Genomic DNA, 13149 nt, shown 5'->3' with positions numbered 1-13149 from the left:
AATATCTTTGGATAGGGCAGGACAATCTAGGTTTAAAAGTAATAAAGAAATTTGCATAGTAAAGAATCATATTTGATATCATAAATATTAAAACATTTTTTCTGAAAAATTATAAGCAAAACAGAGAAAAGTAAATCAAATATTAAAAGTAATAATTATTCATAAGAAATGCATAAATATTGATATTTTAAAACTTTATAATCCCATTAGATAAATGTTCTAAGATCAGAAGCAATAAGTAAATAGAAAAATTCAAATAAATAAATAAGTATAAATTCAAATATGTACATCACAAGCACATTTCTGTTCGTGTGATGTATATGCGTATTATTTTGTAAAAATAAGGTACATATCAAATGTATTAGAGCATGATATATAGCCCACCTTCTTTAGGCTGGAATCCTGAAGGCCAGTCTTATTGCCCGGGCATAACGCATGTCTCAAAAGAAATGTTCTAGATCATTTCAAAATATTACATAATAACCACATAGCACTAACCCCAATAGCTGTGAAAACACACAACAAATAATGGGCTTTTCCCCCTCTTTGAAGCTGACAGTAAGTTGAAGAAAGCTAAGCAGAGGAAGGGAGGCTACAGCACGCCATTGGCTGTTGTAGCTCTTTTGTTTTCTGAATTAACTAGCTGCTGATTTGACTGGTCCTGCAAAATGCTAAAGAGTGAACTCGGTGTCTAGTATAGGAAAGTTTGGGAGAGTTGATCAGTGGATTTCCCCAAAGAGGGTCTATGTATAAACAACAGCCTGCCAGAGTTAGGGAAGAAAAATGAACCTACAGCTTTTCTTGCCAAAGCAATGCAAAGAAGGCCAACAGCCCCACTACTTCAAGAGGGGAGAGGGGCAGTGTGTCTATCACACCACCTCTAACCAGACACTACAGCTTCTCTCTGGAAAACGGCACTCAGGGGACATGAGAGGCCTGTGGCTGGCCTGCACTTCTTCAATAACATGGGCATTAGAAAGGCCACCTTTAATTTGACTTCCACAACTCATGCTGTTCCTTTCACTGAAAGGACAAACAATTCAGAGCAAAGTATTATAAACAAGCCCTGTTCTCCAGAATTGTCCCTGCAAAAGTGAACCCTTTGTTACCTTAAAGTTGAAAGTAGCTCATCAAAGAGGCAGTCTCTGGGCTTCTTAGAACTATCATGAACAAAACAGCCATTCCATTGGAAGATTCCAGGAGATTATTCAACTCATGCTGATGGGACTTTTCCTCATGCTACTCCTGGTGATGGCAGCCACATTGCCCAGTGTGTGTTCCCTGGAATGGGCCTTATCCAGTGAGGAACTCAGGCTCCACACAAACATTTTTGAGGTGAGATAGCAGAGGGCTGTACCTGAGGACCTGCATATGAAGCCAAAGCTATTATCACAAAACAAAAGACAAGAAGTCTTGACAAGGACATGGAGAAACTGGAACCCTTTCACACTGTTGGTAGGAATGCAAAATGGTGCAGCCACTATGGAAAACAGCATGAAGATTCCTTAAAAAATTAAAAGAAGACCTATCATATGACCCAACAATCCCACTTCTGGGTATTTATAGAAAAGAATTGAAATCAGGATCTCAAAGAGATATTAACATTCCTATGTTCATTGCAGCATTCTTCATATTAGCCAAGATATGGAAATAACTATGGAAATAACCTAAATGTCCAACAACAGATGAAATGATAAAGACAATGTGGTATATATATACAATGTTATAATATTCAGCCCTTAAAAAGAAGGAAATCCTGTCTTATGTGGCAATATGGATAAACCTTGAAGACATTATGCTAATTGAAATAAGCCAGTCATAGAAAGACAAAACTGCATGATCCCACTTATTTGAGGTATCTGAAATAGTTAAAAATCATAGAATCCAAGAGTGGAATGGTGGTTGCCAGGGGATGGGGGGAAGGGGAAATGGGGAGTTCCTAATCAATGGGCATAAAGTTTCATTTAAGCAAGATGAATAGGACCTAGAGATCTACCACCTAACATTGTACCTATAGTCAACAATAACATATTTTACACTTAAAAATTTGTTAAGAGGGTAGATCTTATGTTAAGTGTTCTTACCACAATAAAATCAAATTTAAAAGAAGAAAAAGCTCTAATTTGCCCATTTACACTAATCAGCAGCAAGAAGTGGTTTTCCAAATGGGCAGTCCTATTTTCTCTCTCCATAACCTTTTCACACCTTTCACTTGTTCTGATGGAGAATGTTCTTCTGATTGCAGTTTTCTGTAGCCAGAGGGCCCTATATACCCTTCCTCTTCTTACTTTGTACATCCAGCTGGGCAAAGTTTATTCTGTTTTATGTGCCGTAATCTGTCATGGCTGATTTTGTTATAACAAGATCTGAACAGATGGGGAATGGTTTGCTCAAGAATTACTTGCAATATGAGTGACCTATAGAAAAAATTGGAAACTGGAAGGCAATTCCTGCAATAAAATCCCAAACTCGTTATCCTCCCCACAGGATGCCCATGTATCTCGCCCCCACATCAAGGTGTTAATGACTAATCCAGAGACCTATAAAGGCGTCCAGTCCTCTGGTAAATAGCACATGCACAAAGGAAGAAGATAGCAAAGAGAAAGGCAGTGACAATTCTTTGTCATAACTTGTCTTTCTGATTTATTTTTTCTATCAAGTGACATATACTTAAAAGATACAAACACAATTGGTTAACAATGGAATGGAAATGCTGCAAATGAGGCAATTTCCTTAGAACTGGAAATCTCCAGAATTAGACAGATTCCCATCAGCATTTAATAAACTTTTTTAACACCTACTGAGTCCAATTTCATAGTTCTTCAAAGTTCTCGCTAAGCATAACGGGGAAGATAATCAGAAATCCTTATGGACAATATGCTGTCTAAAAAGAGTATTAAAAAGAAAAAAAGATCAGGCAATGAGGGCTCCATTAATCCTCTAATCCGACTTCCCATACTTACGTTGATTTTACAAAAAAAAAAATGCCATTCTAAGTTGTTAATGCCTTTGCCTCCACTCCAAAGAGATCACACAAATAAATTAAAAAATCCTTCTCTGTATAAGTTCTCTGTGGTTTAGTATGTTGTACAGCGACTGCTCAGTTAGAGCCAGCCTGAAGCCATTTCTACATTTAAAAAATTGCAACATTAACCATATGATCTTCGAACAGCATTTATGATCCAACTACATATTCCCTGCAGTGCCTAAAATAGCATGAATGGAGGAAATTAAAAAAAGGAAGAGAAAGGAAGTTTTCACTGTTTACGTGATTTCACGGGCTTCTCCTTTTGAAATGCTCTATCCCTTTTTATCTACTTACCTATATCTTAGGCATATTCCACTCTCTACCAAACCTTCTCTGATATCTTGAGTCTGTATCAAAACTCAGGCATCAATTTGTTTTTAATCAAAAGCAAACACTTGATTAAACTCTGCCTCTATTTTCCTTTTTGGTTTTAGGTCAAATAGTTTGTTCTGTACAAGTAAAATTAATTTTTGAAGGTTGAAACCACTGATTTTCATCTTCCACAGCTAACACTAAATAACACTAAATAGATAAGTGCTAACTTCCATAGTTAATACTTAATAGTAGAGTATCAATACCTAAATTTCCTTTTTTATGGCCACACAAGTCACATCACGCCTAATGAAAAACAGCATCAAGGATAGAGGTCACTTACTAAATGGTTAGATGGGAAGCTATTTCATTAATTTTGGTAGCAGAGATTTGAGGAAGCACCTTGTGGACTCAGCACTCCTCCACAGGCAGGTTAATGTCTTCAGAGAAGGTGACAGAAGCCTCAAGCTTGTCATCCCTAGGTTTTATATGTGTCCTGTCCTCTGAGTACGGCATGCTTAGAATCTAGTGCTTTACTACTCTGGAAACATTCCCCACCATGACTCACAAACTTTGCCAATCGTGTTCCAAAGCTACTCTAAAAAATGAGTCACCGGGGTAATGACACTCAACATTTCAACAGCTCTTTATCCCTGTTAGTTAATTGTCCTGCAACACAGAAAATGACAATGGTTCTTATTTAAGAGGAAAATGAACGGTTTTGGTAAGGTTGAGAAAGTCAGTGAAATTGGTCTCTAGAAGCCTGGGCGTTTTGCCTCACAGATACCCAGGAGAATGCATTCGCCGCCCCCCACCCCTCTCCCAGACACCCCAGCACAAAGACCTTCCTTTCCCCTGCTATGTTGCCCTCCATTTAGCAAGACTTCTGGTAACTATTCTTTCAGCAAACTTCCCTCTGCTGTACCCCTTCCATGAACAATGCAAGCGCCAGTGAACACTTGAGAGCTATTGGGCTAATGGTTCCTGGCTTTGCTTAATGCTAGGAAAAGGTTCACATCTCGAACAGATGAAGAAGCTGGAGGAAAAATCCACAGGATGCTTGCTGCTTTCCCACCAAGTCTTTGCACCTCTCTTCCCTAAGCACTATCATTTACTTATCAATCCACCAGCCTCACCATCCCCACTGCCACACTCACACTCACAACCGCACGTACACACTAACAGCCACACCCATGTCCCCTACTTTCATCACTCGTGACGTAAAGCCTTTCCTATTCTCGTCAGTGGGGAAAAAATCCAAATCGTTTTTTCTTATTCTTATCAGCATAGCTGAGATGGGGTAGAATTTATCAAAGGTTTATAAAACAGCCATTTAAAAAAAGTAGAGAGGATGTGTAGATGACCGCCACTTTACTTTCCTCTCAGCAAGTTCCGTCTTCATTCTCTCTGAGAAGGGAGTGACCAGGGAAGTTAGAGTGAAAGGAGCATTTTCTCTGAATTCTGTGGACTCTGAACACACTCCTAAATCTGGCTGGCTGGCGTGTGTGTGTGTGTGCACACGCATGTTTCTCTATGGTGGATGGTTAAATGAAAAAGCCGTGCCAATGGGAGGACAACACTCAGAATAGAGGCAGATAGGTCAGCAAAGATGTTTTTTCTCTCTTCATTGAAATAGACAAAAATTCATATTATATATGTCGTATATCGAGTATTCGGAAGAGAGACTGTTAACTTTTGTCACATTGACTATCAACATTTCTGAGGAACAAGTTTGTCTTTTGTCCCACATCTGCTGCCCCGTTCTTTGCCCTTACTCCCTAGAGGTGCACACTATTATGAATTATATGTGTATCTTTCCTGTTAGTATTTTGCTTGTTTTGCTTGATTTTTTCTTTGTTCATTTTACCTTTACACACCTAAACACACACATACACTATTAATTACATATCAAGGGCTCTTGAAATGTGTTTTATACATAACTAGGACATATTTTATTTATTTATTTATTTATTTATTTATTTTTTAATTTTTTGTTTATTGCAGTAACATTGGTTTATAACATTGTATAAATTTCAGGTGTACATCATTATACTTCTATTTCTGCATAGATTACATCATGTTCACCACCCAAATACTAATTACAACCCATCACCACACACATGTGCTGAATTATCCCTTTCGCCCTCCTCCCTCCCCCCTTCCCCTCTGGTAACCATCAATCCAATCTCTGTCTCTATGTGTTTGTTTATTGTTGTTGTTATCTACTACTTAATGAGGGAAATCATACAGTATTTGACCTTCTCCCTCTGACTTATTTCACTTTGCATAATACCCTCAATGTCCATCCATTACATATTTTAAATATTCTTGTATAACTTGCTTTCATCGACATTATGCTTTCTGAATTTCTCCACATGGATAGATAGATACATTCATATATACATACATACATATGTACATACATACATAGATGATACAGAGAGAGAGAATGGTGGAGAGAAAGAAAGAGAGAGGGAGAGGGAGAGAAAGAGAGTGTTCAACGGTCAATGGTCACTGTTAAATTTACGCGGTGAGCCTAGCTCCAGCTTCTCCCCTCATATGGAGCCTGCAGCCTGGACACCCACCCCAGGTTAGGTATACATCCTTACGTGTGCATCCATTGGCCTCAGTGGCGCAAGTGTCTAATCTTCTCAGATTTGAGTTCCTTCTTAATTTATGACACCTAGAAAGTTCTCATTGTTGTTTTGGATGAGTTTTAAATTGAGCATGTGGGATTGGGGCTTCCTTCTCAGATCTACTTAGTCAGTTCTTAGACCAGAAGTTCACTTCCCCACCAATTTATAACCACATCAATCATATTCCATTTTCCCGTAGATGCCTGGATCAGTCTCTTGACTCACTTTTCCCTCTGCTTATGTGTTTGTTACCCCTACATCATTACCACACTGCTTTTATTACCACAATTACATAATATCTTAATATTTAATATTAATATTTAAAGATTCGCTCTCCCTTCCTGTTTAAAATTCCCTTGGCTACTCTTGAACCTTCACTTTTCTGTAGAAATTGTGGTGAGTTCAGTTCGTGGTAGATTTACCATGATTGTATACAGAAAATCCTACCCTGGTAACAAATAGTGTGTCGATGGCACTATGACCAATCCCACTTGTAAGACTGCCTCATTACTAAATGGTAACAGACCAACATGCACAGTTTAACCGGGACTTTCTACAGCAAATGGTTCCACTTCTGTTCTCTTGCTCCTTAGGAAAGCAGCCAGAGTGGCAATGAAGCCAGCAAGCGGGCAGCCATCCTTCAAAGGGAGGTCCTTTCAGAAATGCACAAATTCCTCCTGTGGAAAGGTCCAGACTGGGAAACATCAAGGCCTGGATGCGGCAACTCTGTGGAGGAATTATTCCCATATCTACTTACTAAGGAAGGACCAAGGCCAAGCTGCCTTCCATTAATATTTACTAGCTTTCGAGTTACAGCAGTAACTCTGAGATTTTTGAACCCAATATCAACTCCATTTAAGGACATGATCCTTGAATAAAGGAATGATGGATCAAGAGGTGTGGGAAGTTTATTCCCTTCCCTACATCACACCTTTCTTCCCTGCACCCATTCCACACAGGTGGTGCAATATCTTCCAAGCAATGACTACAAGGAAGGCACCCTGTGAACATGGGGATGCCAGGTAGAGGCTTTGTTCAAGTCCCAGAGGCTGCTTAATGTCTCATTTGTTGGGAGAAGTAGGGGTGAGGGGAGAGTGTCAAGAAGGAAAATAAATCACCACACAAGATCTTCATTAATCTTACCCATGGCCTTTTAGCACAAATAGAGGCAGGTAACTGTGGTCACTCTAACCATGTTACAAGGACAGTGTATTATCACGAAATTACTAATTTGTTGAGGCGACAGTACAATTTACACATCTCCAGTCCCATCTCTAATTGTCTGACACTTATTTGGTGCTGAAAAGAAGCACACAGCAGGAGAGGGTCTGAGAGCGAAGCCAATCAGTTGAAAGCTTTCATAAGCCACAATGGGCATACTCTTAGCTTGCAGCACTTCACAAGGGAAGGTTTCAAAGGGGAAGAAAGCCCAATTTCTGATGGAAAAAGAGATTTTTGAAACAGAAAACATTGTTTGATAAAGATAATATAAAAATTGGTACAATTTCTGCTTTTTTTCTTACTCATAAGGCTTCTTTGAGGGAATTTGAGATCATGGAAAAATGCTTTGTAAATCCAGAGTGTTGACAGATGTGAGGGAAGCAGTCATATACTGGAGACTATGTCATTCAATTCATCAAGGCTGGAAGGTTAGTAGATTCTCCAGCTTGTTGGATAATCCACTGACTCCATACTTGTCTTTGTTTTTTTTTTTTTTTCTTTTTTTATCTTTTAACACCTCTAGATAGCTAACCAACCCTCTGCTTCCTGCTTTCATTCCCTTTAATATTTTGGCAGACATGCAGGGAATGACAAGAGTAGTGTCAATTGTCTTCTATTGCCACAAAGGCCACAGAAAGCTTCCTGAATTAATGGGGCCCCACCTTGAACGGATCAAAGTCAGAAAGAACCAGATGTGGCAGGGAACAGGGCCTCTTTCTCAGCTCCCAGAAGACCACAAAAGTAAAGAAGAGCAATGCGCTTGGAATATCTCACCTTAGAAGTTACATGCAGACAACAGCCACTTAAGTTGCAAAGGCACGTTGCAAAGCTGAAAAATATTCAAAAGATGAATTGTATGAGTACTTTGTGGAATTAAAAGATAGCCCCTACTAACAAGGAACTTCAAATATCTTCTAGGGGTTTATACATACAAGGACATGTACACATTTGTGTGTGTAGAGAGAATTAACATTACAAAGTAATAATATGTTTGATCAGCTCTCAAATATACGGTGCTCACATATAAACATGCTCCAAGATTTCAGAGAATGAAGAAATTCCTTCCTGCTGGTGAACAGGCAAGGCTCCATAAAGGAGGCCTCAATTATGTAAACCTTGAAATACAGGTTAATATATATATGAAAAAGGGAAGTGAGATATAGACAGATCAGTTGGGGATATCATTAGTGAAGGCTTCAAAGTGAAACTGAGCAGTCCTTTTGAAGAAGAGAGTGAGATCACTTAAGTGGGAGACAAAGATCTGCAGAAGAGAGAAGAGCAGATAAATCTTGCAAAGAGTCATTTAGTGAGACTGTGGAGGTCCTTCATCACCAGAACGAAAGGAAGGATCATCAGTATTAAGGAGGAGCGATTCAGTCCTCATACACAGCATCAAGCAGTTTCAACACTGCCCGCAGTAACTGAATGAAAGGAAGATTAGTCTCAGGAGGTATCAGAAATGTTGATTTCTTCCAGAGGCTACCTGTCAATTAAATGTGATTTTACATGATTTAAATTTATTATAATATTCAGTGTTTCATAGTTCTTATCAAGTAATCTTGTTGAAAACCAGCTTTACCTTGTGACACTTTAACTTTGTTGAATCTTTGAGTTTATCTCTGTAAGAGACCAAAGACCCTGGAAAAGTCAGTAATGGGATGACCTGCCATAACTTTGAGAAGATTTTAATTCATTTTAAAGGAAATTATCAAAACACTAATTGAAAAAATAGTTTAAATCTAGCCTCTATCAAATCATCAGTCATAAAAATAATTTGGGTCCAAAAGATTGGCATGATGTGTAATCTTGGGTCATAGGGGGCATGTTGGAGCCCAAGCCTACCCTGCATATTACTGTGTATATCACACTTTCATAGTGACCATGAGACAGGGCTGTATAACCAATCATGTGACAAATGATGCATAAGAAACCAGTCTGTATTGGTCAAATCTTAATCATTAACTTAGTCTACCTTGAAGAATACAAGGCACTTAAAGAGTCAAACAAAAGAGAAAACAAATATGATTTCAACAATGGAAAATAGCACTTAAATGTTAATTTTTTAGAAGTGTTTATCCAGAGAGCTGTTCACTAATACTTATCAAAAATATCATAAATTAACTTAGAGATTATGAGTAACTGATGAGCCTTCTTTGAGAACAGCTGAGAGGATAAAAATATTAAAAGTTGAGAACCAAATTTTAAACTATGTACTCACTTCATCCATAGATTCATTCATTCAGTAAATATTTACTGAGTGCCTATGATATAGTAAGCACCATTCTGGGTATTGCATATGTAGCAATGAAGAAAAATAGTCTTTGCTTCCATGAAGTTTTTATTCTAAAAGGAGACAGACAATAAGAAACAAACAAAAAAGGCATTTAGTATTATGTAAAGAAATGGTAAATTTTGAAGAAAATTGCAGCCTAATGGGAGGAGAGAGAGTTTTAGAGGTGTTCTGTCACATAAGGTGATCAAGGAAAGCGAGTATAACATTTAGGAAGAAACCAGACCCAAGAGAGGAAGATTGCCTTGGAAATATCTGGGGGAAGATTACTAAAGGCAGAAAGATTAGCAAGTGCAAATGTCCTATATAGGATTCTATTTGCTGCAGTGGAGGAAGAGAAAAAAGTGAGGAAAGCTACAGCAGAGTGAGTGAGGTAGAGAGAACGATTGATGAGGCTGGAGAGTTAGCCAGAGGCCCAAAGATAGGGAGTTGGGTTAATGTTAAGGACCTTGAATTTGAATCAAAATATGACAGTAAGTCTTAGGAAGGTTACGTAGAAGGCTGATATTGTTTGATTTGTCTTTCAGAGGGTTCATTCTAGCTGTCAAAAATAGACTGAAGAAGGAAAGCATGGAAGTAAGAAAACAAGGTAAGATGCTATTGCAATAGTCTAGATAAGAGATTGTAGAAACTTGAACCATGGTGGTATCTATGGATATAGTGAAAAGTGATCAGTTTGGGGATAGACTTTGAAATTAAGACTAACAGGATGGATTGAATGCTGAGAGACTGAGAAAAAGGAATCAGGGTGATATCTAAAGTTTTTGGCTTGAACAATTAAGTGAACCACGGCATCTGTTCAGATGGAGACCATGGAAGAGTGCACTGGGGGTGGGCATGGAATTGAAAAGTTTGTTATGGAAATGTTGTGTGTGAGACGTCTATAAACATCTAAGTGGATACACTGAGCAGGTACTTGATTATAAGTCTGCAGTTTCTGAAAGATCTAGGGTGGAAAGAAAATTTTAAGAGCCTTCAGAAAGTAGATGGTTATTTAAAACAATGGGACTGGTTGGGACATAGTCTGAAGGAAGTGTAGATAGAGAAAAGATTACAGGACTAAACCTGGGGCATTCCAATTAAGAAGTTGCAAACTGAAGATGAATCAGCCAATGAGACTGAAAATATAGACTGGAAAATTAGGATGATTACTGAGAGGTGTCCCAGGTGCCTAGTGAAGTGCTTCAAGAAAGATGAGGTGATCAATTGCACCAACTAAAACTATGTCAAATAAGACAAGGTGTGTTAAACACATTTTTGATCTATGATATTTTCAACTTACGATAGGTGTATCCACACGTAACCCCATCATAAGTCGAGTCAGATCTGTACACCTTACATTAAAAAATGAGTATATGTGTATGTATTTGTATATGCATATACATATACTTGTATGTATGTGTAGAGAAAAGAGAAAGAAAAAGAGAGAGAGAAATTGCATTCACATTTTAATATGAAAAAGAACACCGTGTACCTACCACCCAACTTTAGACATGGAACATTAGCAGTACCTAAGATATTCCAAGTATGTCACTCCCTGACTGCAACTCTCTCCCTTTCTCCCACTACTCTGAATTTTGTATTAATCATTCTATTGCTTTTTAAAAATAGTTTCTTCACATGTTAATATACCCGAAAACAAGATTATTGTTTGGTTTTTGTTTATTATATGTTTATTTAAGTGGAAACACATTGTCTACATTCCTTTAGGACTTTTTCAATAGACATTGTATTTTTGAGATTTATCTATTTTGAGTCATATAGCTGAAGCCCATGCAGTTTCACTGCTCTATAGTATTCATTGTGGTATATGAATATACTAATATTTATCTATTTAATTGCTAATGGACAATTTTCAACTGCTTCTAGTACTTTGCTCTTCAGAAAATACTGCAATGTACAAACTTTTTCGTACATATTTCCTGATACACATGTACTCCTTTCTCTTGGGTATATATCCAGGAATCAGATGTATGGGTCATAGGATTCACCCATCTTAATTGTGTTTGTTAATGACACACTGCCTTTCAAAACAGTTGTACTAATTTACGCCTCTTCCAGCAGGATATGATCGTTCTCATCACTTCAAAACCTTGTCAACACTTGGAATTCTCAGACTTTAATTTTTACTCATTCTGTGGCTGTGAAACAGTAATTCAGTGTAATTTAATTGGCATTTCCCCAATTATTAATGATGTTAAGCAGCTTTTTGTATGTTTACATTCCATTCAGGGTTTCTATTTTGTGATGTATGCTTTATTCCCCATTCCCCTACCCCCTCATTTTTCTCTCGGGCTGTTGCCTTGTGAGAATTTCTTCAATGGCAATATCTATCTCATGGTATGCTATTCTGACCCTACAACTTCTAAGCATAGTGAGGTAGCAGGTTTGACATAATCTTCCACTGGAAAGAATGGCATTGGAAGGTTTTGCTTTGCTATTTCATGTTATTAATTAAGATAGTTCCAACTCTGAGAAAGAGAGAAGCAAGGCAGAATCACTCACCCATGCTTATTGACTTCATAGGCTCTAAGTGCCACATGGATTAACTGAGCAGATTGACTACAAGATTGCAGCCTTCTCTTGTCCTGAACTTCATCACTCGGAACGATGTCATTCCCAATGCCAGACTGACAGGCATTCATGTCCAGCCTTGGTTCTATATCCCCAATCCATTAGTATTGGCTCGAGGTCAGCTTTTTGAATACAAGATCAATTCTAACATAGTCACATTGACTTCTCTGTCTATCAGAGAGTAGATAGAAAGTGGAGAGAGATCAATAAATTCTAAACAACAAATCAGAAAATACATAGTGTATATGAACCAGTTAGCATGCATGGATTTCTCTGCGCTAGTCATTGATTTAAATATAGGTAGTCCAGCAATAGTGTATTTGTATCCATATCTGAAAGCCAAAATGGAAATCAACTCCTCAAACTGTGTCTTTAGCTGAGTAGAAAATAGGAAACGACAAAATTCTTGGCTTTGTACTCAAAATCTTACATATTCTGGATCTGTGTTACCACTTCAAACTTAGTCATGTCTTCTCTCAGGTGTTTTTGTAGGACTAGTCTAATTTGCCTTATCCTGCAATATGTGCTCCTTTGCACATGTTTTCGACTCTATAGTAGCACCCCTCCACCTCTCATCTCTATCATCATCATAAATGTCCTTCCCATCTCTTTTCTGCCTATAAAAATCATCCTCTAACCAAGGCCCTACCCAAATCTATCTCTTCTATTAAGCCTTCAACTCCATTGCTCTGAGAAGACCCTCAAGCTGCCAAAATCCTCTAGCACTTATTCCCATTAGCACTAATTTAGAGACTTATCATGTCTTCCTAGCATGGTTAGTTTTTTATCTGTGTTTGCTACCCACCAAAATAATGACACCTGAAGATCTGGGACTGTGACTGGGTATCAATATATGTCATACCCATGTAGCACATTGCCTGCATATAAGTGGATGCTTAACTAAAATTGATTCAGATATGATCCTGCATGGCTACCTCTTGCTAATGCCTTGTTAATTAAAGTTGACCAATCTCCACTAGGATCCTGCTCGCCTTTTAACCTGAGGCACCAAGTCAGGCAATTTCTACATTTCCATCCTTTTTTTCCATTCATCCTGACTGTCGTTTCATCTTTATGGTGAGTACCTG

The 13149-nt window shown here is 38.1% G+C and overlaps 1 long non-coding RNA gene across 1 annotated transcript; it reads right to left on the bottom strand.

Annotated features, from left to right (window-relative positions):
- Window positions 1-7971: 7971 nt before the first annotated feature.
- LOC147916015 (uncharacterized) lies at window positions 7972-12228 on the bottom strand. The gene is made up of 3 exons (XR_015553588.1): window positions 11993-12228; window positions 9416-9540; window positions 7972-8026 (listed from the first exon to the last, which is right to left on the bottom strand). It is a non-coding gene; the product is annotated as an uncharacterized LOC147916015 (long non-coding RNA).
- Between the last annotated feature and the right edge of the window lie 921 nt (window positions 12229-13149).

The sequence above is a fragment of the Ceratotherium simum genome, chromosome 11 (genome assembly GCF_057802395.1).
Source record: "Ceratotherium simum simum isolate JZ-2026a chromosome 11, ASM5780239v1, whole genome shotgun sequence".
NCBI lineage: Eukaryota > Metazoa > Chordata > Mammalia > Perissodactyla > Rhinocerotidae > Ceratotherium > Ceratotherium simum.
The sequence above is the reverse complement of the archived record's forward strand: the minus strand, read 5'-3'. Positions and strand labels throughout refer to the sequence as shown.